At 55.5% G+C, this 26,645-nt stretch overlaps 1 long non-coding RNA gene across 1 annotated transcript; it reads right to left on the reverse strand.

The window, feature by feature from the left end:
• Positions 1-246: 246 nt before the first annotated feature.
• On the reverse strand, positions 247-7,053 carry LOC133235568 (uncharacterized). Its single transcript, XR_009732596.1, has 2 exons — positions 5,767-7,053; positions 247-1,414 (listed from the first exon to the last, which is right to left on the reverse strand). It is a non-coding gene; the product is annotated as an uncharacterized LOC133235568 (long non-coding RNA).
• Positions 7,054-26,645: the final 19,592 nt, after the last annotated feature.

Here is a 26,645-nt window from a genome sequence, read left to right on the forward strand (position 1 = left end):
GGCACGGCCAGGAGGCCCAGGTGTGGTGGGTGAGTCCTGCTCAGGGTGGGGAGCGGGGTGTCAGGTCGGGGGGCTGGGGGCGTGGTGGTAATGGAATAAGTGACAGCTGTGTTTGAACCCTGGGGCTCAGCTTCCTAACTGGGAAATTCTGGGCCGGTCTCTGTGCCTCTCAGAGCCTCAGTTTCCTCATCTGTGAAATGGGAATTCTGAAATCAGAGAGTTTGAAAAACAGCCAGCGTACGTCAATTAGATCTCAAGAAAGGTGGAACTTAATTACATGGTTAATTTAAAAATTATAATGAATAAAGATAAAAGCAACTGGCTAGTGCCAGGCATGTAGTGGACGTCCTGCATAGTGGCTTCCATCCCTGGGTGAACCAGATGTCTTTCCAACCTCATTCAGGATTCAGTCTTGAGGAGTGGGGATCATGGCTGGTAGGTTTTGAACTGTGGTGTTGGAGAAGACTCTTGAGAATTCCTTGGACTGCAAAGAGATCCAACCAGTCAATCCTAGAGGAAATCAGTCCTGAATATTCACTGGAAGGACTGATGCTGAAGCTGAAGAAGCCCCAGTACTTCGTCCACCTGATGCAAAGAGCCAACTCATTGGAAAAGACCCTGATGCCCGGAAAGATTGAAGGCGGGAGGAGAAGGGGACAACAGAAGATGAGATGGTCAGAGGGCATCAGCAGCTCAATGGACACGAGTCTGAGCAAGCTCCGGGAGTTGGTGATGGACAGGGAGGCCTGGCGTGCTGCAGTCCGTGGGGTCGCAGAGAGTCGGACACGACTGAGTGACTGAACAACAGCTTACTATCCACCCCCCTCCAGCCTCCCCTCTGTGCTCAGACTCTATACTCCTGAAGTCCCTTCTCTCTCTGGCCCCTGAGCCCTCTGTACGCTGTTCCCTCTGTCAGGAAAGCAACCCTTCCCCCCTCCCATCTGGCCAGTTCTCCTTCCTCTTCCTCTGCTTAGACCTCACCTGCTGTTTCTGGAACAGTCCAGATAGTGAGCCCTCAAGGGTAGGGCCCACATATGTCCCGAGCATGAGCGTGTCCACGGTGCTTCCTGGGCCCTGGTACACAGGAGGTGCTCAGTAAATGCTCAGCGAAAGGTTTGCTCACGCTTGCTCTCCTCTAGGGATGGAGCTCCGTTACTGTCAGGCAGCAGGGCCAACCGTCCAGCCCGCCAGACTGTCTTCATGAAGCCCTTTTGTCTGCGCTCCGGGTCACAAGTCTTCGCCTGCGATGGCCGCCAAGATGCAGCAGGTGTCAGCGCTGGAGGCCCGGAGATCCATGCGACGCGGCTCAAGGGTGACGGAGCAACGGCTGCGATGGCCGGAACAGCGTGTCAGCGGCCACACCATGGGGCCTGAGAGTCCTCATGTTCTGGACACCTGATTTGTCCGGGCCCAACTGGCAAAAGGAAAGAGGAACGAGAACCCAGGGTGAAGAAAAAGAGGAAATCTGATGTTGGCTTTGCTCACGCCAGCACCCTCTGCCCCGCCCCACAATTTCCTTCTGTTGCCTCTGCAAGGAGGGTGTGCATGGCTGGACCCATGAGACCTCCCCCTCAGAACACTCCAGGCCTTGGGTACCAGGCGGAGCCTTTTCTCCTGACAACCCTCAGAGGACGCAATCCCCAGTGGGCCAGGAGTACTGGGACCATTACCCCCTCTTCCCTGCCCAAGCCTCTTGAAATCACCTGTGGCCCCTCCTCCTGTTCCAGCCCTGCAGGGAGATTTTCGAGGTCACTAATACCCAGAGCTTTGAACTGGGGATATCTCCAGTATGGACAGAAAGCTTCCCCTGGCTCCTTAGGCGCTTTGCTGAGCAGACTCACACCGCTAAGCTTTCCTGACCGAGTCAGAGCCGCACTGCCAACTGAAATACCAGCTGTAAGTCAGTGAGGTTGTGGACTCCTGACCCCACACGGGTGGCCCCAGTTAGCCGCTGACCTCTGTCACTTTCCTTTGCCCTCTTTTTGCCCTTGGTTTTTCCAAGAATAACTACAACACCTTCCCTTGCACGGGCTCATCGTATGACATCACCCTGACACTCCTCTCTTTGAGGGGTAAAGTCCCTGTGTTCTCTTCCCTTGAGTCTTTGGCGAAGATAGAACAATGCTGAGCAGCTTCCAGGGCAGGTCATAGCAGCAAGGCACCATCCCCCTGGTTCTTCTGGGACACTTGCTCTTGGAACCCAGCTGCAGAGCTGTCAGGAAGCCCAGGTAATCTGCGGAGACCCATGTGGGGAAGCTCAAAGGCTCTGCCAGTTGAGCCGAAGGATGACCTGGAGTTGACCAGTAGGCGGGACGGGGAAAGGGTACCCAGCAGACAAGGGGAGCAGCATGTGCAGAGGCTCAGAGGCAGGAGAGAGCTTGGCGCACCTGGGCAGTGCCAAGAGGTGCAGGGTGGGGGGCAGGGCACGCCACGGAGGCCGGAGGGGATGGAGTGCCTGTGGCCAGGGCCCAAGAGGACTCTGGAGGCTGGCTGAGCGGGAGGGCCTGGGCAGCTGGGGAGAAGCGTAACACATGATGGCAGTGCTGTGCAACTTCAGCCGGGTGGGCAGTGCACTCAAGGGGCTGAGCCTGCAGGCGGGTGGGAAGAATGAGACCCGCTGGGGGCCTGGACTAGGGTGGTGGCAGTGGGGATAGAGGGAGAGCTTTGTGGGCGGTGGTACCACTGGGTCTCTCGGCCAGGCTCACTGTATTACTGCAGCTGGTGTGACGGCTGGGGGGAAGGGAACAGCCTCTGACCTATAGGATGGCCGCCTGGGGTCAGTCTTCGGCAGCAGGGCCATGACGGGGTCAGAGTGGCAGGCCACGTGGGGTGTGAATCCCAGAGGCCTGCAGCCCAGGCTCCCCCACCACCATCAGGCTGACAGGAACAACAGCGGTCCTTACCAAGGGCCTCCTGCACGCCAGACACTGGCGAAGAGTGTGGCATCCTCTCTTGTAATCGTCTATGAATATGAGGTAGATGCCCATTTTACAGATGAGGAAACTGAGACTCTCAGGTAAGGTAAGCCACCATCCCAAGGCCTCTCAGTTGGGAAACCGCAGAAGCAGGACTGGACGTCGGCACCTTCCTGGAGGCTGTGGAATCCACCCGCCTTGGGGATGAGCCACCAGGTCTGGCATTTGCGGATTTCTGAGGAGCTTTGGGCCGGAGGCTGCGGGGTCAGAGACATCTCATTGGAATGTCAGAAGGAATGGGCTGAGTCAAAGTCCACTCAAGCCAAATTCCCAGATTTTGTCTGAAGAAATCCTCCCACTGCTCACACAGGAATAAAAGATTGGAGAGTCAGGCCTGTGCTGAGCTATGACGGGGTGAGGGGCCCAAGCCAGGTCTGGGGGTCGCAGCCAGGCCTCCGGCCCAGGAGCGGCTCCTGGAAGAGGCTCTGCCCCAGCCCCTGTTGCCTCCGTGCTGCCTGCGGATGGAGGTGCAGCTTTCTGGAAGTCCTCAGCCTAGGGTCTGGGCTTGAACAATGACCTTGTCCCTGGGGGGCTTCAGGGGCTACGGGTTACCATCTCATAGGCTCTGTCTCTCCTGGGCACATGTGTCCATCCTCCAGATCTGTCCTGCCAACCTGGCTGCCTGGCGGATCTACCGGGGAGCCTTATAAAAACTAACGCCCAGGGACATCCCTGCCGGCCCGGTGGCTAAGACTCCGTGTTCCCAAGGCAGGGGTACCCTGGTTCCACCCCTGGTCAGAGAACTAGACCCCACATGCAGCAACTAAGACTGAGGATCCCACGTGTTACCACCAAGACCCTGCACAGCCAACAAAAATCAGAAAACCCAGCGGCAACAACTGACACCCAGGCCGCAGGCCAGAGCCAGCACCATCAAAGTTCCTCATTTGATCCCGACGCGTGGCTGGCGCTGAGAACAGCCGTGAAGAGCGTTGCCTTTGGGATCACATGTGTGCGGGCTCAACTCCGGACTCTGCTTGTGTGCTGGGTGACCCTGGGCACGTTTGGCAACCTCTCTGAGCCTTGTCTCCTCCTTCTATTGGGAGGGACACTCTTGTCATGGGCCTGAAGGGATTAAAGCATATGATTTGGGTCCATAGCTTGGAACTTAGAGCTCAAAAGAAAAAAAAAAAGGCACCTAAATTCATCCTGCTCACAGCAACATCGACCTTGCTGAGTGGAAGGGGACACTCTGACTCGGGATTTCAAAGGAGCACGTCAAAAAGGGACTTCTGGAACCGAGCTCGGAGGCTGGAACCGTTACGCTGAAGTCCCATCACAGCCAGACATGCTTGATGCCTTCCTCCTCGAGGATTCGGGAGTGAAGGCCAGTGTCGCTGACGTGGGCGGTGAATTCGAGGGCTACGTGGGCTTTCTGTCTGGAATCAGCGGGTCCTGCCGTGTGGGACCAGGGATGTTTCCCAGAGCAGGGCTGCGGCTCTGGCAGCTTGTCAGAGCCCCCTCTGCCCTGCCGCGCCTGCAGCACCCCTCCTGGGTCGCAGGATGGAGGAAGGGGCTGGGAGAGCAGCCCCCGCCCTGGCCAGGGTGATGCACACACCACGTGCCTTGACGAAACAAGCCGTGTCTGGCGCTCTCCACTCGCCACATTCTGTTGTGAACACCTTGCATACCTTGCCTCATTTGCTCCTCCAAACTACCTTATGAGGTGAGCGTCCTTAGGCTCCATTTTGCAGATGGGAAAACCGAGGCGCAGAGCAGTCAAGCAAGCACCTTGTGCAAACCAATGCACGGTAAGTGGCAGAGGCAAGGGCTGAGCCCAGGCCGGCCCGCTCCGTGAAGCACGGAGAGCTCCCTGAGCCGTCCGCCATCAGGGTGGCTGCGCACAGAGGCGGCTCCACAGAGGAGGAGGCTGAGCTCTGGGGCTTTGCAGCCCCAGGGCCACAGGCCAGCCAGACTCTGGACCGGGCCTGTCTGACGTCAAAGCCTGGCTTTGATTAGCTATCCATTTCACATGCAGTGTGTGTCTATATCAGTCCCAGTCTCCCATTTATCCCTTGCCCCCCAGCCCCTTGCTTCTCCCCGCCAGCAGTCGTGTTTGCTTTCGATACGTGTAACTCCATTTCTATTTTGTAAATAAGTTCATTTGTTCCATATTTTTAGATTCTACATAAAGGTCTAATCTACCAAACAGCATAAGGAACGCTTCTCATTATTCTGTAATGACCTTTATGGGAAAAAATTTAAAGAAAGAGTCCATGTATATTCACTCTGCTGTACAGCAGAGACTAAAGCAACCCCGAGAAGCCACTATACTGCAATAAAAATAAAACAAGAACTTCCTTCATCCTTTCATTCACTTATTTATTCATTCACTCTCTCTCTGTGTCATCAACACTTTAGAGCATCTACTGTAAACCTGGCCTTGGTCTGGGTGCCGGGGAGACAGAGATGAGACAGGCCCTCTGCCCCCAAGGCCATCCCAGGCAGTGGGGCAGACTAACAAGCAATCTCCCTGGAATTTGGAGAAAACAGAGACTGAGAGGGCCTCCCTGAGGAGGAGGGGACTGAGAGGCATCACCCAGCTTTCAGCTGGGCATCAAGGGATGAACAGGAGTTCACTCGTGAGGCGGAAGATAGATGGGTCCCAGGCTGGGCAGCCAAACTAGCAGGAGCGAGAAAGGAGCTGAGCCCTGCCCAGATGAGAGAGAAAATACCACATATTCCTCATTCCCAAGGTCAAGGACATCCTCCTAACTACGCACGCACAGAAAGGCTCCTTGGAGGTCAAAAGAGCGGGGGTATTGCCTCACAGTAAGTGCTGTCAACGTACCCACCGGCCTTCTCGCTAGAATCCATCTTGGCTCAGAGAGAAGCACACAGGAAGACGCCGAGACAGACCGAACACGGACTCAGAACCAGGTGAAGTAAGGGGACTGCCCACAGGAAACCCGGAAGAAGTGCCCCAGAAAGGCGAGCCAAGCCACCACGAGGGCGTGACTCTCTCTGACCTGCCCATGTGACTATGCACACGCACACGTCTTCCTCCTGACAAACACTGGGCTCGCTTCCCCGCTGTCCACCTCTGTGTGGAGACTCACTTCCACACAGGCCACAAGCTGGGCCTCATCACTGGCCGCTGGTCCCCGGGGGTCTGGTGGCCAGGATTCGACGCACCCCCTGCCACTGCCTGGGCTCAGTCTCTGGCCGGGAACTGAAACCCTGCTTCAAGTCGCTGCGGGCCGAGGCCACCGAGGTCACCGGGGCCTGGCCAGGGCGAGTGAATCATCTCACAAGTCACAAGACCGAGCTGGTGACCTTGGCGAAGGAGGCTGCAGGGGAGAGAGACGCTGCTGAACCTGGCTCCATCACTCCCTAGACAAGTGAGCGTGACTGAGTCACTTCCTTCTACGCCTCAGTTTCCCTTCCTGGAAAATGGGGGCCCTAGTGTCCACGTGTCAGGCTCCCCACCTGTTCATCACCCGGCCCTCCCTTCCTTGTTTGGGAGTGCTTGTCTGGCCCGTTTCTCTGGTCCTTGCTTGTGCTGGGCTCTCAGTCCAGTCCCCCCACCACCACCCCAGTCTCCCAGCTTCCAAGGTTTCACCTGTCCAATCCGTCGGGAGCTTTCTGGGACACATTTCTGACGTGGCGCGTCCCCTGCTCAAATTCTGGGGCTCCCCATTGCTCCAGGATGAAACCCAGGTCCTTGTGCTCTGGGCCTTGGGGAGCTGGTCACCCCTGCCCTTCTGTCTCCTCCCCACCAGCGGACGTTGGTAATTTGATCTCTGGTTCCTCTGGCTTTTCTAAATCCAGCTCGAACCTCTGGAAGTTCACAGTTCACATACTGTTGAAGCCTCGCATGGAGAATTTTGAGTGTTACTTTGCTAGCGTGTGAGATGAGTGCAATTGTGAGGTAGTTTGAACATTCTTTGGCATTGCCCTTCTTTGGGATTAGAATGAAAACTGACCTTTTCCAGTCCTGTGGCCACTGCTGAGTTTTCCATATTTGCAGGCATATTGAATGCAGCACTTTAACAGCATCATCCTTTAGGATTTGAAATAGCTCAACTGGAATTCCATCACCTCCACTAGCTTTGTTCATAGTGATGCTTCCTAAGGTCCACTTGACTTGACAGCAGCAGTAATGTGCAACAGACCTCAGTCTCATAAGGGAATCTGATAAATAAACTTCTCACAAAGTCATGTGTCGGGGAAAACAGTTGGGAGACTGTTCTAGCTTAAAGAGACTGACCTGGTCATCACGTGCGACATATACCCCTTCTCTAGACCTGGGTTCCAGGAACTTCCCCGGCGGCCCAGTGGTTGAGCCTCTGTGCTTCCAGTGCAGGGGGCGTGGGTTCAATCCCTCGTCGGGAAACAGATCCCACAGGCTGCACAGTGCAGCCCAAATAAAATAAAATCAATAAGAGGATCCTGGTTCTGGGAAAGAAAAGAGGACAGAGGGAAGACCCAGCCACGTGGAATACCCGGGCGCAACTTGAGTCTGGATGGAGAATTAGTAGATCGTTTTAATTTTCTCTCGTATTAATGGTGACGTACTTATGTTGAGCAAGGTCCTTGCTCTTTGGGGACACATGATCAAGTATTCAGCAGTCAGGAGGCATGAAGTCCTAGCTTGGGCTTCAGCCACAGAGCACACGTGTTCTGTTCTGAGGAGCCCTCACTGTGGTCATGCCTCTGGGCTACCGCACATGCGGTTCCCCTGCCCGAGATGCTTGTCCTTGCTGGGTCTAACGAGATGCCAACCACCAACCACCCAGGTTAAGGGCTGTGGAGATGAGATCTGAGGGGAGGGACCAGGGAGACTGGAAGGACGGGAAAAGGAGAGGCACGGAGTTTTGCCAACACTTTATGCCACAAGCAGGGCTCTCCTAGAAGCTGGCGGCCAGACCTCAGGCTTCAGGGGTGAGTACTAGGCCACTGGGAAGAGGCGAGGTGAGCAGGCAGGGCACGCAGTGCAGGGTCTCAGGCTGCCAGAAATCTGGGGCATACAGTTCTGTCTGGTCTTGTCCGCGGTCAGGAAATGTTCACCGGAAAACAAACACTCTCGTCCCTGATTAAGGGCGATGGTGAGGACCCTCAAGCCCTCTAACCAAGAGAGGCCTTACCCGGAGGGCTGAGCCTGGCCACATCCCTTGTCCTGGAGGCCCGCCTGGGCTGCTCGAGGGAGACAGGCCCCCACAGAGAGGTCTCCGCACACTAGACAGATGTTTTCCTCCAGATGCTGTTCAGGGACTGTGTTTCGAGGTGCTGGAGACATCTGAGGAGAGGGAAACGCTCTGGAAGCAGACAGATACCTCAGGGTGGGAGCAGGGGGGCGGGGGGCCTTGCCTCTTTCTAGAGCTTCCTTTGATGCATCCCTCAACGGCCAGTGGCCGGGAAGGGTTTTTTCCAGGACAGTGGGGGCTCCCGAGAGTTCCGATGGGCACGACCAAATCCAAGACCGCCTCCTCGTGCCCCTTTGTCCATCGTCTGCCTACATACCTCCCGGGATGGGAGGCTCACTTCCTGGCCAGGAAGCCCACACACAGTTCAGCTGGAACCGGCTTCACCCTCCCTTGCCGTGAAGGGTCTTGGGCTTCCTCGCCCTGGGGAGTGCCCTGCAGAGGCTTGGGGTCAGCAGTTAGCTCCCTGCCGCTGCCCCGCCCCTGGCAAACAGTTCCCTCCCTTTCCCCTCTTCCACCCCAGCCTGGAGCACCTTCATGCCTTGACACCCGGGCTGAGCTGAACCAGGAAGCCAGGAGAGTTAGTGGTATTGAAGCATGGTTAAGGGGGCAGTGTTAGCCCTACAGCCATGGGGTCTAACTCCAGCAGGACCACTTCCTGGCTGTGTGTCCTAAATTCCCTGAGCCTCCACTTACTCATCTGTCAAATGGGAACAATGAGGCACCTCCCTCACAGGGCTGAATAAGATAAGCTGGGCGGGCCTTTCTGCACCTCCCCGCCACCCCGCTCTGGGGCTCAGCCTGCCTCAACGCCCTCCCCAGCCCGAAGGGTCCGCCCCTTCCTCTCTTTGCGCTCTGCTCTTTCCAGCCCCCAAGCTGTTGCCTCCGCCTGGTATGTCCACTCCTCTGCCTTCTTGGTTGCCCACCCCATTCATCCTTCAGGGAGGGCACTGCTTCCAGAGCCTCAGTCTCCCCACCAGAGAGGTTTTGGGGCAGGATGACTGGGATCTGGGGCCGGAAGACTGTCCTCTGTTCAGATCGTATGACCCTGCGCAAGACCCTTCTGCCCCTGAGCCTCATTTGGCCTCTTCTGAGAAATGGGGACAAGAACCAAGCTCTTGCCCTGTGCTCTGGCACGTCCTGGGAGCTGCAGAGGTGACCCTGGGGTGCAGGTGCAGCCGTGCAATTGTGCATTTCCTGGAAAAAGAAAGCAATTTGGGCCCAACCTTCAGGGCCTGAAGCGTTGCGGTTACATAAATTCCGAAACTTATTTTTCCCTGTAATTATGACAAACTCCTGGAGCCCCGAGCGAGTGGGCCCTGGCCTCAGTTCTTGCTTCTGCACTTGTTGGAACAAACCCCAGAATTAATTTAATTACCGTCCCGGGCTTCCGTCCAGGTGGGCCCTGCCAGGGCGCCTCCCTCTGGATTTCATTAAGTCCCTTGTCAACCTCACCCGCTCCGCACTCCGGGCTTCTCTCGGAGCCAGCCCACCGAGCCGGGGGAGGGCAGCTCCTCAGCTTGGACTTTGTTCGCCTGGGGCTTCCCACAGGTCCCTCCCTTAATAGCCCTGGAGCCAGGAGGCTCCTTGGCAGGGAGGCGGGAGGCTGGGGTCTGGGAGCAGACACAGAGGCAGGTCCTCTGGCCATGTGGGCAGTTTTCAGGACAGTCTCTGGAGACAGAAGCTAGGTATGGAAGGCGTAGAGGCAGCTTCAGTTGGTTGCAGGGAGGGAGGGAGCTCAACAGTTCTGGAAGCTGTGTTCAGGCTTCCGCCTCACCAGGCACCCATGGGGGAGCTTCTGAGCATAGACGCAGGCTGAGTCCTGCTCCAACTCTCGCAGGATTCCTGGTCCCAGACACAGCCTGGTCACAGCACCGCCTCAGACAGAAGCCAAGCTGTGATGCTGCTCCTGACCTGGGCCTTGAAGCCACTCCCAGATGGAGCTCTGGTTCTGGTTCCAGACTGAGCCCTGAGCCTCGTCACAGTCTAAGGCCTAGATTTGTTCCCAGACGAAGCCCTGGTTCGGCTCGTAGACCTACCCCTCGACTCAGTCATGAACGGAGCCCTGGTCTCAGAGTGACTGGGCCGGGTCACGCTCCCACCAGCTTGTTTGGGAACTCCAGTCGCTCGCCTCCTTGCCAGCGCTTGGCATGGTTAGTCTTCTCACTTCAGTTCCAAAAGTACTGGTACCTCCTTGGGGCTTAGTTTGCATTCGTGACAAGTGATGTTGAACATCTTTCCATGTGTTCCAGTTCAGTTCAGTCGCTCAGTCGTGTCTGACTCTGTGACTCCGTGGACTGCAGCATGCCAGGCCTCCCTGTCCATCACTATCTCCCAGAGTTTGTTCAAACTCGTGTCCATTGAGTCGGTGATGCCATCCAACCATCTCATCCTCTGTCGTCCCCTTCTCCTCCTGCCTTCAGTCTTTCCCAGCATCAGGGTGTTTTCAAATGAATCAGTTCTTCACATCAAATGGCCAAAGGATTGGAGCTGCAGCTTCAGCATCAGCTCTTCCAGTGAATATTCAGGACTGATTTTCTTTAGGATGGACTGGTTGGATTTCCTTGCTGTCCAAGGGACTCTCACGAGTCTTCTCCAACACCACAGTTCAAAAGCATCCATGTGTTTATTGGCCATCATATATCTTTTGTTTTGCCCATTTTTAAACTGTGTTGACTTTTTAAAATTGTGGTAAGAGATATATAACATAAAGCTTACAATTTTATTCATTCTGCTTTCTGTCTCTGTGAATTTGACTCCTCTAGGGACGTTAACTAGGTGGATTCCTACAGTATCTGTCTTTTTATAACTGGCTTATTTCATTTAGCACGATATCCTCCATGTCAATCTAACCTGGTGTCAAAACTTGCTTCCGGAGATCAGCCCTGGGATTTCTTTGGAAGGAATGATGCTAAAGCTGAAACTCCAATACTTTGGCCACCTCATGCGAAGAGTTGACTCACTGGGAAAGACTCTGATGCTGGGATGGATTGGGGGCAAGAGGAGAAAGGGACGACAGAGGATGAGATGGCTGGATGGCATCACCAACTTGATGGACATGAGTTTGGGTGAACTCCGGCAGTTGGTGATGGACAGGGAGGCCTGGCGTGCTGCGGTTCATGGGTCACAAAGAGTCGGACACAACTCAGCAACTGAACTGGACTGAACTGAACTAAATATTACACTGGACATATGACCACATTTTGTTTATCCAGCCACCTGTCAATGGACATGTTCACCTATAATAATGAATAACGCTGTGAAGTACATGAATATATAAATATCTCTGAATTTATGTTAGATGGTTAGCCATTTCATTATTGAGGTATAGAAATCCTATTTTTGAATTAACAGTTAATTACCAACTATAGTTGAGAGACAGGCTTCCCAGGCGGTGCTAGTGGTAAAGAATCCGCCTGCCAATGCAGGAGGCTCAAGAGACTCGGGTTCGATCGCTGGGTCGGAAAGATCCCTTGGAGGAGGAAACGACAACTCACTCCAGTATTCCTGTCTGGGAAATGCTGTGGATGGAGGAGCCTGGTGGGCTACAGCCCACAGGGTCGCAAAGAGTCAGACACGACTGAGCGCACGCACAGTGGAGAGACAGCGAACTTCTTAGCAACTATCACCTTAGTTAACTGTTAACTGAGCAGTGTTTCAGCCAACACCTCAGTGATCAGCTAATATTTGGTCATTAGCCAATCCTAACTTTCAGCCAAGATCTTACAGGTAGGCTCACACCAGGCTGAGACCCAGCCGAACTGGGAGGGGAGCACGAGGGGGTCATAAGGAAGCGTGAGGGTGTTAAGAGCAAACCCCTGAACGGATGAGGGAGGCCCTCGGCGCGTGCTTCACTCACGTGAACCATAAACCGGGGACAGGGTGAGCCCTCTCCCTTCCTCTAGATGCTGTCCATGGGCGCTGAGCCCCACAAGGGGCCCAGCCCCTATTCGGTACATATTTAAAGACCGAACTATAGGGCCATCCACAGCCCTGCTGGGGCAGGTCTGATAGGAGAGCTCTGAGCTTTGGGCCTCGATGTCTCCTTCCAGCAAATGGGCGGGCTGAGGCCTGGAAAAACCCTAACTTGGGGTGAGTGTGGGTGTGGGGCGGGGGGTGTGGGGACGCTGTGCGCCCAGCCTTGGAGCTCACAGGAGGGTGGGAAGGGAAGACAGAAGTGGCGGAGCTGCAGAGGAGGGTGAGATCCCAGGGGCTCCGGCCAGCTCGGACATCAGTCAAGGAGCCATAACACTCGGCGGCTCCCCAGGCCCAGGAGACGAAGCTGCCCTGTCACGCCCCCATCTCCCCGTCCCTCTCCTCCGCACCCCTGCACCCTGTAGTGCTGTTACGCCCTGACTCCCACCCTGAAAGCCACTCTAGCACACAGCTCTGCGCCTTTGCGGTCTGCATCCGATACTCAGAATGCTTTTCCCTCTTCTCCAAGAGACCTTCTGCAGACTTAGTTCAAATGGGATCACCACCTCAGGGGACCCCTTCCTGGGGCCAAGTCTCTCTTGGGAAATGTTTTTAAGGGCCTTGATGGGATCTGAGGCTCTGTGGCTACAAATAGGCTCTGGTTCCTGACTCAGGACCTGGCTCTCCATGAAACTTTTTAAATGAATGAATGAGTGAGTGAATGAATTAATAAGCCCATGAATGAGTGAATGCAGGAGTGAGCGAGAGAGTGGGTGGGGGGTACTGGGCCCCGTGCCTTCTCCCAGGCATAGCAGACCTCAGTCTCAGAGGCACACCTGGCTGACAAGCCACATGTTACTCAGAAACACGTGGAAGCCGGTGCCCAGGCCCTACGGTGCAGCCGGCCCTTCTGAGGCGTCTGCCCTGCCTGTTCCGGGCTCTGGGCTCTGCTCCTCCTTGCTCGGCCCCCTTCCCCAGGCTGCACCATCCTGGGTCAGATCCAGGCGCCCTGCCCCAGGTGAGCAGGGCAACGGGTGGTCAGGCCTTGGGCCCTGACATCCCCTGGCCACAGGTACCAGCCTCCTCCACTGGGCCCAGGCTGCAGAGCCCCACAGGCAGCTTTGAGGGCCCGACCCAGACGTGCGTGGCTCTCGCTGCAGCCTTGCATTCCTGAGTTTGCTGTGTGGCCCTGGGTGGCTCACCCGACCTCGCGTGACCCACATCTGCGTCACTCACACATCTGCACGGGGCTCCCTGACCTTGTCTCCTAACGCCGCCCCGTTGGCCTGGGCCGCATCCCGCTGGTTCCCACACTGGGGTCTGAAACGCTCCTCCGAGATCTTGGTCCCTCCCCATCTTTGTGTCTCAGTCCAAAGGTCGCCTCCTCAGCGTCCCTGGCCGCTCTGGAAGGTGAGGGGTCAGCCCAACCCTGCTGCTCCTCCTGCCGGGAGGTCTCGGGCCCAGGGAGGAGACCTCTCCTGGGTGGTGGGCCCCGCGTCTCACATCCTGGGGAGCACAGGGCACTGGGCTGCAGAACTCTGGCCCCTCTGTGTGCCGTAGGCTGCCGGCTGAACCTCGTAATAAAACGATCTGCTGTTCACTGATGCCCCTAAAAGAACAGTATCATAAGCCTGACGTCACAGGACACTGGACTCAGGGCGGGCTGCGGCCTGTCCGAGGCCACCCGCGGCGGGGCAGAGGAAGGCTCCTTCTGTACCCCTGCCACTCAGTTCAGTTCAGTTCAGTTCAGTCGCTCAGTCATGTCCGACTCTTTGCAACCCCATGAATCGCAGCACGCCAGGCCTCCCTGTCCATCACCAACTCCCAGAGTTCACTCAGACTCACGTCCATGGAGTTAGTGATGCCATCCAGCCACCTCATCCTCTGTCGTCCCCTTCTCCTCCTGCCCCCAATCCCTCCCAGCATCAGAGTCTTTTCCAATGAGTCAACTCTTCACATAAGGTGGCCAAAGTTACTGGAGTTTCAGCTTTAGCATCATTCCTTCCAAAGAAATCCCAGGGCTGATCTCCTTCAGAATGGACTGGTTGGATCTCCTTGCAGTCCAAGGGACTCTCAAGAGTCTTCTCCAACACCACAGTTCAAAGGCATCAATTCTTTGGCGCTCAGCCTTCTTCACAGTCCAACTCTCACATCCATACATGACCACAGGAAAAACCATAGCCTTGACTAGACGAACCTTTGTTGGCAAAGTAATGTCTCTGCTTTTCAATATGCTATCTAGGTTGGACATAACTTTCCTTCCAAGGAGTAAGCGTCTTTTAATTTCATGGCTGCAGTCACCATCTGCAGTGATTTTGAAGCCCAAGAAAATAAAGTCTGACACTGTTTCCACTGTTTCCCCATCTATTTCCCATGAAGTGATGGGACCGGATGCCATGATCTTCATTTTCTGAATGTTGAGCTTTAAGCCAACTTTTTCACTCTCCACTTTCACTTTCATCAAGAGGCTTTTGAGTTCCTCTTCACTTTCTGCCATAAGGGTGGTGTCATCTGCATATCTGAGGTTATTGATATTTCTCCTGGCAATCTTGATTCCAGCTTGTGCTTCTTCCAGTCCAGCGTTTCTCATGATGTACTCTGCATATAAGTTAAATAAGCAGGGTGACAATATACAGCCTTGATGTACTCCTTTCCCTATTTGGAACCAGTCTGTTGTTTAATGTCCAGTTCTAACTGTTGCTTCCTGACCTGCATACGGATTTCTCAAGAGGCAGGTCAGGTGGTCTGGGATTCCCATCTCTTTCAGAATTTTCCACAGTTTATTGTGATCCACACAGTCAAAGGCTTTGGCATAGTCAATAAAGCAGAAATAGATGTTTTTCTAGAACTCTCTTGCTTTTTCCATGATCCAGCAGATGTTGGCAATTTGATCTCTGGTTCCTCTGCCTTTTCTAAAACCAGCTTGAACATTAGGAAGTTCACGGTTCACATATTGCTGAAGCCTGGCTTGGAGAATTTTGAGCATTACTTTACTAGCATGTGAGATGAGTGCAATTGTGAGGTAGTTTGAGCATTCTTTGGCATTGCCTTTCTTTGGGATTGGAATGAAAATGGACCCGTTCCAGTCCTGTGGCCACTGCTGAGTTTTCCAAATTTGCTGGCATATTGAGTGCAGCACTTTCACAGCATCATCTTTCAGGATTTGGAATAGCTCAACTGGAATTCCATCACCTCCACTAGCTTTGTTCGTAGTGAGGTTTTCTAAGGCCCACTTGACTTCACATTCCAGGATGTCTGGCTCTAGGTCAGTGATCACACCATTGTGATTATCTGGGACATGAAGATCTTTTTTGTACAGTTCTTCTGTGTATTCTTGCCACCTTTTCTTGATATCTTCTGCTTCTGTTAGGTCCATACGATTTCTGTCCTTTATCGAGCCCATCTTTGCATGAAATGTTCCCTTGAAGAGATCTCTAGTCTTTCCCATTCTGTTGTTTTCCTCTATTTCTTTGCATTGATCGCTGAAGAAGGCTTTCTCATCTCTTCTTGCTCTTCTTTGGAACTCTGCATTCAGATGCTTATATCTTTCCTTTTCTCCTTTGCTTTTCGCTTGTCTTCTTTTCACAGCTATTTGTAAGGCCTCCCCAGACAGCCATTTTGCTTTTTTGCATTTCTTTTTCATGGGGATGGTCTTGATCCCTGTCTCCTGTACAATGTCAAGAACCTCATTCCATAGTTCATCAGGCACTCTGTCTATCACCTCTAGTCCCTTAAATCTATTTCTCACTTCCACTGTATAATCATAAGGGATTTGATTTAGGTCATACCTGAATGGTCTAGTGGTTTTCCCTACTTTCTTCAATTTAAGTCTGAATTTGGTAATAAGGAGTTCATGATCTGAGTCACAGTCAGCTTCTGGTCTTGTTTTTGTTGACTGTATAGAGCTTCTCCATCTTTGGCTGCAAAGAATATAATCAATCTGATTTCGGTGTTGACCATCTGATGATGTCCATGTGTAGAGTCTTCTCTTGTGTTGTTGGAAGAGGGTGTTTGTTATGACCAGTGCATTTTCTTGGCAAAACTCTATTAGCCTTTGCCCTGCTTCATTCCGTATTCCAAGGCCAAATTTGCCCGTTACTCCAGGTGTTTCTTGACTTCCTACTTTTGCATTCCAGTCCCCTATAATGAAAAGGACATCTTTTTTGGGTGTTAGTTCTAAAAGGTCTTGTAGGTCTTCATAGAACCGTTCAGCTTCAGCTTCTTCAGCGCTACTGGTTGGGGCATAGACTTGGATTACTGTGATATTGAATGGTTTGCCTTGGAAACGAACAGAGATCATTCTGTCGTTTTTGAGATTGCATCCAAGTACTGCATTTCGGACTCTTTTGTTGACATGATGGCTACTCCATTTCTTCTGAGGGATTCCTGCCCGCAGTAGTAGATATAATGGTCATCTGAGTTCAATTCACCCATTCCAGCCCATTTCAGTTCGCTGATTCCTAGAATGTCGACATTCACTCTTGCCATCCCTTATTTGACCACTTCCAATTTGCCTTGATTCATGGACCTGACATTCCAGGTTCCTATGCAATATTGCTCTTTACAGCATCAGACCTTGCTTCTATCACCAGTCACATCCACAGCTGGGTATTGTTTTTGCTTTGGCTCCATCCCTTCATTCTTTCTGGAGTTATTTCTCCACTGATCTCCAGTGGCATATTGGGCACCTACTGACCTGGGGAGTTTTTCTTTCAGTATCCTATCATTTTGCCTTTTCATACTGTTCATGGGGTTCTCAAGGCAAGAATACTGAAGTGGTTTGCCATTCCCTTCTCCAGTGGACCACATTCTGTCAGACCTCTCCACCATGACCTGCCCGTCTTGGGTGGCCCCACACGCATGGCTTAGTTTCACTGAGTTAGACAAGGCTGTGGTCCTAATGTGATTAGGTTGACTAGTTTTCTGTGAGTATGGTTTCAGTGTGTCTGCCCTCTGATGCCCTCTTGCAATACCTACCATCTTACTTGGGTTTCTCTTACCTTGGGCGTGGGGTATCTCTTCACAGATGCTCCAGCAAAGCGCAGCCACTGCTCCTTACCTTGGACGAGGGGTATCTCCTCACCGCCACCCTTCCTGACCTTCACCGTGGGATAGTTCCTCTAGGCCCTCCTGTGCCCGCGCAGCCACGGCGTGGGAGTTGGTCCTCCCGGCCACCGCCCCTGACCTCGGACTTGGGTAGCTCCTCCCGGCCGTCGCCCCTGACCTCGGACTTGGGTAGCTCCTCCCGGCCGTCGCCCCTGACCTCGGACTTGGGTAGCTCCTCCCGGCCGCCGCCCCTGACCTTGGACTTGGGTAGCTCCTCCCGGCCGTTGCCCCTAACCTCGGACTTGGGTAGCTCCTCCCGGCCGCCGCCCGTGACCTCGGACTTGGGTAGCTCCTCTCGGCTGTTCCTGCGCCGTCGCAGCCTGGCTGTCTCGGCTGCTGCCCCTGACCTCGGATGTGGGGTAGCTCCTCTCGACCGCGCTCTAGTGCGCCGGTCGCAGCCGCCCACGCTCCTCGCCAAGTCTCTGTCCCTCTGGCTTCCCAAAGACTTGTGCTTTTCACCATAAAATAGGCCCCACGAGGTGAGGCAACGGGCAGCAGAGGACCGAGCCTGTGCCCAGAGGAGGTCATCTGACCATGAATCAAGGGCTGGAATCTAAGGTCCCCTCAGACTGGCTGGACTCTGAATTTCTACTCCATCCCATGTGTGTGTCCCCTTCCGTCTGGGGGTGCGGGGCCTGGATAGGGTGTGGACAGGGGTGGGGCAGCAGGAGGACCCTCTTGCCCTGTTTGCCCTAGCCCGGGCACCGACAGCCCCAGCAAAGGCAAGAGGTGGGAATGAGGTCCTCAGTGGTGGACGCCCTGCCGAGCTGGGGGAGCAGGGAGGAGAGAGAGGGAAGAGGAATGGGCTGCCCAGGGCCTCAAATGCCAAGCCCAGGATGTGGCAGCGGGAGTGACAGCAACTTCTTGGTAGCTGCTCCCTGGAGGAAGGTGATCTCGGAGAAGAAAGCCAAGCCCCCAGAGCTCTCTCCTCTCAGCAACCTGGTGCAGGAGGGAGGCGGGTGCTGAGCCTCCTGCCCTGGCAGCCTCCAGGCATGGCCAACTCAGGGGTTCTTTATTCGGGAAGAATTCAGGTAACAAAACGCCCATTACCACTCCATGCAGCCCCCGGCCACAGGGCTTTGTAAGCTGTGGGCAGACAGAGGTGGACCCCAGGCAGCTGCTGCTCTGGGAGGCCCTGGGGCTGGCCTGTCCTGAAGCCAGTGGCCAGGGATGCCCAGGGCCGCATTAACCCTGGCCTGCTCCTCCCCACTGAGGGCGGCGGACGCCTGTGGCTTGGGGCATTGAGAGCTAGGTCTGGCTGGATCCCTGGCTCCGAGCACCAGAAGCCGGGTGCCCAGAGACGGAGGGAGTGCTGCCTGCACCCCCACCGCAGCGTCTTCCTTCTCGCTCACTCCTGGGAACAGCCCATTTCCCAGGGAAGTGGGGGCCCAGAGAGGGCCCCCTGTTGGTCCCCACCCCGTGGGGTGCCTGACCCAGGGCTGCTTCAGCCCGCGTCTGTGCGAGGGAGGAGGAAGGACAGATGGGCAGTTAGCACGGCAGCGAAGGGGTGTTGCTCTCAGCGCAGGAAGACAGGTTATGGGGCTGAAGCAAGGCTTAAAGACACGCCGGTCCATCACTCTCAAGGGGCATTTCTGAGACCACCCCCTGCAGCAGCCAAACCTTGTTGGAAACCCTCCTTCCTGGGTCCACCTGCCCCTCGTGGTTGGTGCTCCAGGGGTGGGGTCGCAGCCGGGGTGTGAACAAGCCCCCAGAGCCTCCATGCTCCCTCCGGGCCCACCTGCTGCTCCAGGGACGCAGGGGACACGCACACCTGGAGCCTCCCCCTGGCTCACACAGAGCCCAGGGTGGGCTGCGGGAGTACTGAGCTCCAGCCCTCCCTCCTCTGACTCTCCATGGCTGGACTTCTCTCTCGAGACAGTGAGCTCTTTGGCCTGGAAAGGAACCCAGTGACTTTAAGAGCAGAAGCCCCTCGAGGGCAGAAGCCATACCTGGGGGTCTCTCTCCCATCTCAGGCATGTGGTTACTAAACTAACTCTTACTAAATGAGCTCTTCCCCTCACTTGCCGTTCTGACCCCTTCGCTCCTCCCCAACGTCTGGCAAAGTGCCCCCAAGTACCGCTGGGCACTCCAGTGGACGGGAAGGACAGGCGGCCAGCGGTACCCCGCGGGGGATGCCAGGACGGTCCAGCCCGCGGTGTGGGGTCCTGCCTGGTGCCTCTGCCTGCATCAGGGTCTCTTGGAGGAGCCGAGGAGCTCTCTGACTCATCAGCCCTGCCCTCCCATGAGAGTCACACCCACCCCCGCAGCATCTCCTTGCTCAGCGCATCTGCCTGTCGAGGATGTACCTAGGTTCCGAGGGTGTCCCTCCACCCCTGACAGGACTCCTGAACCTTGAAACCCCGGAAACCAATGCCTGCTATCTGGGGTGGACACCCGCCATCCTCTGCCCAGCCTTCCTGGTCTGGGGCCTTGAGGTCTCCTATGCCCCCCACCTCACAGAGGGGGCCTCTTTCAAACTCAGAGCTGACCCCTGGCCCTGGTTCAGTGAGGGATTCAGACGTGGCTGTGGTCCTGCGTGTGCGTGCCCGTCCACCTCAGGGTCCTGGGAAGCACCCGAGCCACGGTAATCCCGGAGCACAGGCTGGGCTGCCACGTGACTCCTAAGAACCTCATCTAACCCCATGCCAGGGGGAGGGATTAGGCCGCGCGGGCCCAGCGCCAGGGCGGCTGCTCACCGGCTCTGCCCCCCGTTCCCCATCCCACCCCCCCATCACTGCCCCAGTCTGGATGACTGTTGTAGCCCCCCAGGGCCACCCCCCCGCCTCCAGTCTGCCCTCAGCACAGCTCCACCACAAGACGCCACGGCTAGGGTTCCCCTGGGGAGCAACTCTCTCCAGCACAGCCCGGCATTAGTGCTCAGCTGGACATCGCAGGCAGCTCTTCGCCCACCAGCCCTCCACGTGCCCAGTGGCCCGGTGCATTGTCTTACCAGACACGCAGGCTCGTCGCCTTCCACCTGCCTGGCTGTCTCTACTGCCTGGGCCACACCCTCCTCCCACTCCCCTGGGCCCCTCGCTGGGTCAGTAGCTCAGCACCCCAGACGGAGCCAGCGCTTTCTGTGGACAGGCCCCGGGAACCCTGGGACTGAAGAGCAGACCCCTGGCTCCTGCTCTCCGGATCTTCCAGCCCAGGGGGTGCTGACACTGGCCTCCCGGGAAGTGAGGTGTGGGTGAGTTTCACTGGGAAAGGAGGGGCGGGCACAGCACTGCAGACCGAGGGAACAGCCTTTGCAAACGCTGTGAAGCAGGAGGGAGCAGATCCAGGCAGGGCAGTCGCTCAGAAGAACTCCATGCTTGGGGTTGAAAGCTCCCAGGTGCTGACTTGAAATTCCCGGCGGTTGTATCTGCACTTGTGCTGCTGAAGTCCGATGTGGAGCTTGCACTGAGACTTGCAGCCTCCTGCCACCTCCCGGGACATCCAAGTTCCTGCCCATGACCTACCCCTGCGTCCCGGGCCCTGTGCAGTGACCGCGGGTGCCTTTTCCCCAGGGCCAGGCCCAGGCAGAGAGGCTCAGGGTCACAAGCCTGCAAGTGTCTCAGAGAAGGGCAGAGCAGCAGTGTTCTTGCCCCAAGCTGGCAGCCCCAGAAGGCACCTGGGGCAACTCCACAGGGGGCCAGGTACCCCACGGGGAGGACACTGCCCAGCAGGGAGTGTTCAGGACCCAGCGGTCGGTAGGGGAGCCCGGGAAGGTGAGATACCTGGTCAGCCGTCCTCGTCCGGGGCCTGGCACGCCGGGCAGGTACCCTGCAGGTGGGGGAACCTGGGACTTGGTGGGCATGTGGGGGCTGAGCTGTAGGCGAGGCCCCAGGGAAGGGTGTGGTTCCCCCATCAGTCTCCTTGTTCCCAAGAGAGCACCACTGAGTAGCAAATAAAAATTACCATGTTGGGTTGAGAGGGAGATGGGTGAAGAAAATAGAGACAGAGACTGCGAAAGAATGGAAAAGTTTATATCCCAGTCCCTTGAGTGATACCTTATTCCTGTCTTTGTATGAGACCCAACCAGATCAAGCAGCCAGTCCTGGGACAGAAAAACGCGGAGGAGTTCGGGGCGGGTGCTATGGCTGGACAGGAGATGGCCGGGGGCAGGCCGCTGCGCGCCAGGCCTGGGCCGGGGGCTTAGAAACCCTCTCCCCAGGCAGGAGTGGTCAGAGGGAGTCAATCCTATCTCACAGGGGTGGGGAGAGCGGGGCCGGGGGAGAGAAGGGCTTCTTCCCCACGAAGAGGTCTGGGAGTCCCGCTGAGCTGTGGACCAGAGCTCGGGGCACAAGCGGCGTTTCCTGGGAGGAGGCAGGCTGGCCTCAAACCCAGTGCTTTTGGGGTGCCTGTCATAGTGGAAGAGTAGCAAGCGGGGTGGGGGGTGACAAGTATTTTGGGGTCAGGAACCGGTCCTGAACCCCGAACAGCCATTGCGAGCCTGCCCATCAGGTAAAGGCTTGTCTTACAGCATGTCCGTCTCTCTAGGTGACGTGCTGAGCCAGGGCTCAGCCAACCGCAGGGGTGAGTTTCAGAACAAGAACAGAGCGGGGAGGACGCTGGGAGGGGTGGGAGGGGCCTGTCTGCTCTCTGACCTTCCAACCGCTCTGGCGTCCTGGGGCCATGCCTCTCCGGAGGAAGAGGTCAAGACTGTCTCGCCAGCCAACGGCCAACCTTACTCCTGCGAAGGCTGCAGGTCAAACGTGGGATGCCCACTTACAGAGGAATTTCGGATAAACAAGCAAATGTTTTTAGTATTAGTGGGTCCCAAATATTTCATGGGACATACTTAAACTAAGAAAGTATTTGTTTATCTGAAATTCCCGCTTGGGTGAGTATCTTTTACTTTTACTTCCTAAATCTGGAAACCGTTCGCCCACTCAGCCTGCATGCTTTGCCTGCTGTCAGTAACCCTGAAATCATTCTTATCAGCTCCCCCAGTACAAGCCCAGGCAAGCAACTGTCAGGAAAAGTTCCAGATGAGAGTGACTTTAGAGATTACTTTTCCACATCAGCAATCTGAGCCTTAGACAGTAGGAGCTTTGCCCGAGGTCCCATAAGCAGAAGGTGTCCATCCTGGTCATTTGGGGGGCGCTTGGCACTTCCCCGTCTGCCTTGGGCCACTACCCAGTGTCAAAGTTCCTGCTTCCATCTGCAGAGGAGGAAACTGAGGCCCGTGGGAGGCCCTCACCAGAAGTCTAACCCCCATCTAACGAAAGGCCTGACTCATTAACCCTGACCCTCCCCCAAGGCTCCAGCCTCCATTTTGGTGGCTAACGATGTGGGGTTCAGTGGAACCGACGTGGGTGTGAACCTCGGCTCCTCTGCTCACTGGCTGAGTGACCCCGGCCAGGCGCTCCCCACCCCTGAGCCTCGGTTCTCTCATCTGCATGATGGGGATAATGACACGCCCACCTCCCGGAGGTAGTGACAACAGAGCGAGGGAAACCTGGCCTCTGAGCGGTGGCTCCGGAGGCCTCCCCGGGCTGTGAGGTTGCCTGGGGACCTGCAGGGAGAGGCAGACACAGGCCCAGCGCAGGGAGAACCGGAGACCCAGGACCACCTCGCCTCTTCTCAGCGGCCCGCCTCCCCGGTGCTCTGCGGAAGCTGCCCCCTTTTTGTTACGCCCGCTGCCCAGCTGAGCTGCTTCCCCCAGACTGTCCCATCTAGTGGAACTGCACCAGCAATGATGATCGCTGCCCTACACAGACCGGGCGGCTCCAGCTCCGAGCAGCTCACGTGGAATTTTCACAGAAGCCCTAGAGCATAGATTCTACTTCCGTCCCCACGTTACAGAGCGGATCACACAGCTGGTCAGCGGCTGAGCAGCAGCCCGAACCCGGGCAGCACGGCCATGGTCATGGCCCCTCCCCCAACATGGGCCCAGACGCAGTCAGTGCCCAAGAAACACTGATCACATGCATGGGCGGATGTGTCATATAAGATGGCGCTTTACCTCTCCTGGTCTCTTTCCCTGACAAGATGTTCATTCCTTGAGGTCAGGGACTCGGCCAGGTTTGTGTCACGACCAGCACAGAACTTGGTACCCGGTAGGTACAGCCATGAGATTAAAAGACGCTTGCTCCTTGGAGGAAGAGCTATGATAAACCCAGACAGGGCATTAAAAAGCGGAAACAGTACTTTGCTGACCAAGGTCCGTCTAGTCAAAGCTATGGGTTTTCCAGTAGTCATGTATGGATGTGAGAGTTGGACCATAAAGAAAGCTGAGCACCGAAGAATTGATGCTTTTGCACTGTGGTGCTAGAGAAGAGTTTTGAGAGACCCTTGAACTGCAAGGAGATCAATCCTAAACGACATCAACTCTGAATATTCATTGGAAGGACCGATGCTGAAGCTGAAGCTCCGGTACTTTGACCACTTGATTTGAAGGACTGACTCATTGCAAAAGACCCTGAAGCTGGGTAAGGCTGTAGGTGAAAGCAGAAAGGGGTGGTGGAGGATGAAATGCTTCATCAACTCAATGGCCATGAATTTGAGCAAACTCTGGGACACGGTGGACAGAGGAGCCTGGCGTGCTATAGTCCACGGGGCTGCAGACAGTCAGACACGACTTAATGAGAGAACAACAGCAAATGCTTGATGAATAAACGAAAGAATGAATGAAGCCGAAGAGACTTCATTCATTTTTGCAGCCTACAAAGACGGACAAGGAGGCAGGTGGCCGAGAAAGCTCTCTCCTGATGAGGCCACAGTTGGTGACACCTGGGCCCCAGGTTCATTTCCATGACCTTCGTTATGTGTCCAAACAGCTAGGAGCGCAGGCAGGAAGGGGCCTGGGCCCACCTGGAGGGGCCGTGCCGACTCGCAGAGAGGGTGTCCTGTCCAGCACACGCCACATTCAGTTGCTTGCTTTTAGTTTTTTAAAAATCAGCTTTACTGAGATATAATCATACGCCATAAAATTGGTCCATTTAAAATGCACAGTTCAGCATTTTCCAGCATGATTAGAGCCACGCAGCCACCATTCAACCTAACTATAAAACATTTCATCCCCCAGCAGAAGCCCTGCCGGCTCCAGCGGTTGCCCGTCTCTCCCGCCCTCCCCCAGCCCGGGGCAATCACTCATCCACTTCCTGTCTCTACAGCTTCACCTGTTCCGTGCATTTCGTACAGACAGGGTCAGGGTGCTCGTGACTGGCTCCTTTCACTGAGCACGATGGTCACAGTGTATCCGCTGCGGCCTGTGTGGCACACGCACATTTCACGGCTCAAGAGTATTCCATGGCGTGGGCAGACTGCATTCTGTCTATCCAGGCATCAGTTGACGGACATGTGGCTTTTTAACCACTTTTTACTACTCTGAGTAATGCTGCTATGAACGCTCATGTACAGATCTGTGTGGACACATGTTCTTCTGTCTCTTGAGTATCCACGGAGGAGGAGAATTGCTGGTTCATATGGTAACTCTACAGAGAAGGCAGTGGCACCCCACTCCAGTACTCTCACCTGGAAAATCCCACGGACGGAGGAGCCTGGTGGGGTGCCGTCTATGGGGTCGCACAGAGTCGGACACGACTGAAGCGACTTAGCAGCAGCAGCAACATGGTAACTCTATGGTTAACATTTTGCTTCCTCTCAATTTGGGGGGGAAAGAACAATAATCTTTCTTGAACAACTTAAAAATGCATTCCAATGCCTAAGTAGTACTAAAGCTTCTGCCAAGTTGAGCCAAGAACCCAAAAAGAGGGTCCTTGAGGGGACCAGGCACCTCAGTGAGTCATGTCAGTTCAGACCCTGGCTTTGCCAGTCACTGCGTGACTTTGTCCAAGGGTGCCTGCCTCTCTGGACCTCAGCATCCTTGGCTATCAGGAAGAGTATCATACGGAGCTTGAAGACTCCAGGCGCCTCCCGGTGCCTCTTGGAGCCTCAGTTTCTCCTTCATCGATTGAGGTTGTGGCACTGGCCTCTCAAAGTCCCTCTGGCTTCCTCTTACATGCTAAGAATCTCCTCCGGAGCTTCATTCAGAATTCAGCCAGCAGCAGGACCTCAAACCGCCTCCTGACCAGCTTCTGGAGACTAGACTGGAGTTTTTATTTTCAGAGAGGGGCATCCTCGAAGGAGCTGCTGATGCCCTGATCGAGGCCGTAAAGCTGAGTCAAGTGGGCCCTGCCTCTGACTTAGGGGAGCTGGGGAGGTGAGTAAGACCACCTCTCACAGACAGACAGACAGACAGACAAACCGACTGTGTGCCCAGCTTGTCACCCACACCCTCTTTGCCTGTCCTGGTGCAGTGAACAAAAGTCTCTTCCCTCAGGGTGGTCTCGGGAGAACCCTGTAAGGGGAGGCCCAGACATCGCAGGGGAGGAGGCTCCCCCAGCTCACAGAGCCGGTCCTGGTTTCCAGGAAACAGGGTCCAAGGCACGCTAGCAGGAGGACCTCCAGTTTCCCCAAGACAAGCCAGACGGTGCAGGCAGCTGGTGTGCGTGTGTGCTGGGGACGCAGACAAATCAATCCACACGGCGGCCGGCACTCCTGTCCTTCACTCTCCACTCTCAGGCCGGAGCCCGCAGCTAGCTCAGCCCAGCGGTCCCCCGCGGGGTGTGGGCCAGTGGGGGCGTGAACCCGGGCCGCCCGGCTATGGGATCGTGGGAGCCACTTGCTTTCCTCCATCGCTTCATCTGGAAGGTGGGGATCACAAGAGTGTCACCTCCCAGGGGGATCAGACGAGTGGAGGCGCACGTAAGGTGCTTGGGCAAGGAGCCCGAGGGCGTGCTGTCCCGATGGTGATTATTTTAGGTCAGACGGTCTCCGGCCCTGAATGAGCGCATGGCCCCCGTCGATGTGTGTGTATTTATAAAGTACAGACACATGTTACTGAACTAGCACATTCCATCCATCATAAAACACATCCTCAGAATGGAAGTTTTCAAAGGATCATGAGTGTACGCAAACATTACCATCTTTTCTTTGCTCTCCCTGCCCCGTCCAGAGCTCAGCCTCCACCCAGGGGGACGGCTGAGGGGGCTAGGCCAGGGGCGGGTGGCCCAGACCCCTCCCTTGGGCTCTGGGACCAGGCCGTGAATCCTGGAGGCAGGAAGGCATCCAACCTCCAGCCTCCTGCAGGAGAAGCCTGGGCCGATGTTTGCATTTTCTGGTGGCTCAGACGGTAAAGCATCTGCCTACCACGCGACCCGTGTTCAATCGCTGGGTCGGAAAAATCTCATGGAGAAGGAAAAGGCAACCCACTCCAGTGTCCTTGCCAGGAGAATCCCATGGACGGAGGAACCTGGTAGGCTACAGTCCATGGGGTTGCAAAGAGTTGGAACGTGACTGGATGACCTCACTTCACTTTCTTTTGCTGGTAAGCCTTGTACCAGGCCCCGTTCCAAGCACTTCCCAATTATTAACTCCTTGACAAGCAGAGGTTCTGTGCTTTGTTTTAGCAGATGGGGAGCTGAGGCACAGAAGGGTTAAGTAACCTGTCCACAATCACACAGCTGGCAAGGAAGAAGCGTGGCTCTGAACCAAGGCAGTCGGGCTCCAGAGCCTG

This window comes from Bos javanicus, chromosome 22, assembly GCF_032452875.1.
Source record: "Bos javanicus breed banteng chromosome 22, ARS-OSU_banteng_1.0, whole genome shotgun sequence".
In the NCBI taxonomy this organism is placed as follows: Eukaryota; Metazoa; Chordata; class Mammalia; order Artiodactyla; family Bovidae; genus Bos; species Bos javanicus.